Source organism: Mastomys coucha, unplaced genomic scaffold, assembly GCF_008632895.1.
Source record: "Mastomys coucha isolate ucsf_1 unplaced genomic scaffold, UCSF_Mcou_1 pScaffold13, whole genome shotgun sequence".
NCBI lineage: Eukaryota > Metazoa > Chordata > Mammalia > Rodentia > Muridae > Mastomys > Mastomys coucha.
This window is the reverse complement of record NW_022196895.1, coordinates 17,427,540-17,429,668: the sequence shown is the minus strand read 5'-3', so window position 1 is coordinate 17,429,668 and position 2,129 is coordinate 17,427,540. Positions and strand designations below refer to the sequence as shown.

Here is a 2,129-nt window from a genome sequence, read left to right as displayed (position 1 = left end):
TATATATATATATAAATCTTGAGGCTAGAGAAGTAGCTTGGTGGTTAAGAGCACTGCTACTTCTGCAGAGGTCCCAGGTTCAATTCCCAGCTGCCACAGTGCAGCTCACATTCAACTTTATAACTCCAGCTCTGGGAGATCCAATGCATTTGGCCTCCTCCAAATCTGTACTCGTGTTCACATACCCACAGGCAGATACACAAAGCCCTCCATAACTAAAAATAATAAAAACAAAACTTAAAAAAAAAACCTATATTAACCCACAAGGGATTTTGGGGGTTAAGCTTGATCAATGGCAGAATTGTCCAACTTTGGTTTTCTTTAATACAGTTCTTCCGTTTCAAAATTGCTAGTTCTTTTCATTATTAAGTTTTGGTTGTTTTTGAAAAGGGAACGTGTCTCGAGCCAGTCTCGATTACTGTATATCCAGGATAACCTTGAATTTTTCCCTTACACTCACATGCCCACCTCACTCAGCTGTATTCTGGGGTGAACTTCAACCCTGGGCCTCTAGTGTATTAAGCCAAGAGTCTATCAACTGAGGCACATCCCCAGCCTTCAAAATCACTAATTCTAAAGTAACATAATGTTTTTTATAGTTCACCTGTCCCTGAAGCTGGAGTGAACGTAGCTACAGCGATAGCTCCAAGCAGCTCTTGGAGTGCATGTCTAGTGCCTCACAGGGAAGGCAGAAGGAGAGAAGGAAAGGGTCCTATTTTCTCCCATTCTGATTACATGCCCACAACCTAGCTCAGAGAAGTCATTTCTAGATCATTCCTGGAGAACTTGAATAGCCCAAGAGAACATGATGCTGATCATACCATCGCAGGTAGGTATTATGTCTGTAATCATTAATAAATGACACTCCACAAAGCAATGTTTTTGATGCATCTAAATTGTAGATTTGGTTTATTGTAAATCCATTCAGTCTTGTCTGATTTATAAAATCATATATTTGTCAATCCTTAAAAATGGCCTACATAGTCCTGGGAGTATAGTTGAGTGGAAGAGTGGTCTAGTTCGCAAGCTCAGTGATACAACACACGCTTTGCATGGATGAGCTCCTGGGTATAATCCCAGGGGACAAAAATTAAAAATAAAATAGTTCTAGGCTGGTGAGATAGCTCAGTGGGTAAATAAGCACTTGCCATGCAAGAATGAGGACCTGAGTTTGAATCTCCAGAACTCATGGAAAAGCCACATGCAGTGGAGGCACATCTGTAATTCCAATGGCCCTACAGTGAGATGGAAGGTGGAAGCAGAATCCCCAGAACCCCAAAGGTTAACAACCCTGGCATCGATAGTACAGTGGTGTTGTGTAACATTTTCCCCTGAAATTGAAATAGTCCATCCTTCAGTGAAAGCTTTTTAGGCAAGAAGGTCAGCAAACCAAAAATAGCTCTAGGAAGTCCCTGAAACTGATCAGATTGACTATGCCGCTGTGAGTCCCGGAGACTAGTAGGCCACAGAAACAAACATTCTCGGGCAAAAAGCTACAAAGAGACTCTGAGCCCAGACTAGCTGTCTAGAAGCAGCAAAACCGCTTTTTCCAGCCTCCGTCTCATACCCTGCAGCCACCCCATGTTGATGCCTAAGAAGAATCGGATTGCTATCTATTAACTCCTTTTTAATGAAGATGTGATGGTCGCCAGAAAGGACGTCCACATGCCCAAACACTCCGAGCTGGCGGACAAGAATGTGCCCAGCCTTCGTGTAATGAAGGCCATGCAGTCTCTCAAGTCTCGAGGCTACGTGGAGGAGTAGTTTGCTTGGAGACTTTTCTACTGGGACCTTACGAATGAAGGCATCCACTATCTCTGAGATTACCTGCACCTACCTCCGGAGATCGTGCCTCCACCCTGCACTGCCGCCATCCCGAGACTGGCAGGCCTCGACCAAAAGGTCCAGAGGGTGAGCGGCCTGCAAGATTCACAAGAGGGTAGGACGACAAAGAGACATACAGAGGGAGCGCTGTGCCCCCTGGAGCTGACAAGAAAGCTGAGTCTGGGGCTGGTTCAGCAACTGAATTCCAATTTAGAGGCAGCTTCGGTCGTGGGCATGGTCAGCCACCTCAGTGAAGCTGGAGACTGTGTTCTATTGAATAAATGAAAAAAAGAAAAAAAAAAAAA

General features: G+C 44.4%; 1 pseudogene; it reads left to right on the top strand.

Annotated features, from left to right (window-relative positions):
• The first annotated feature begins 1,581 nt into the window (after positions 1-1,581).
• On the top strand, positions 1,582-2,101 carry LOC116087558 (annotated as a pseudogene).
• The last annotated feature ends 28 nt before the right edge of the window (positions 2,102-2,129 follow it).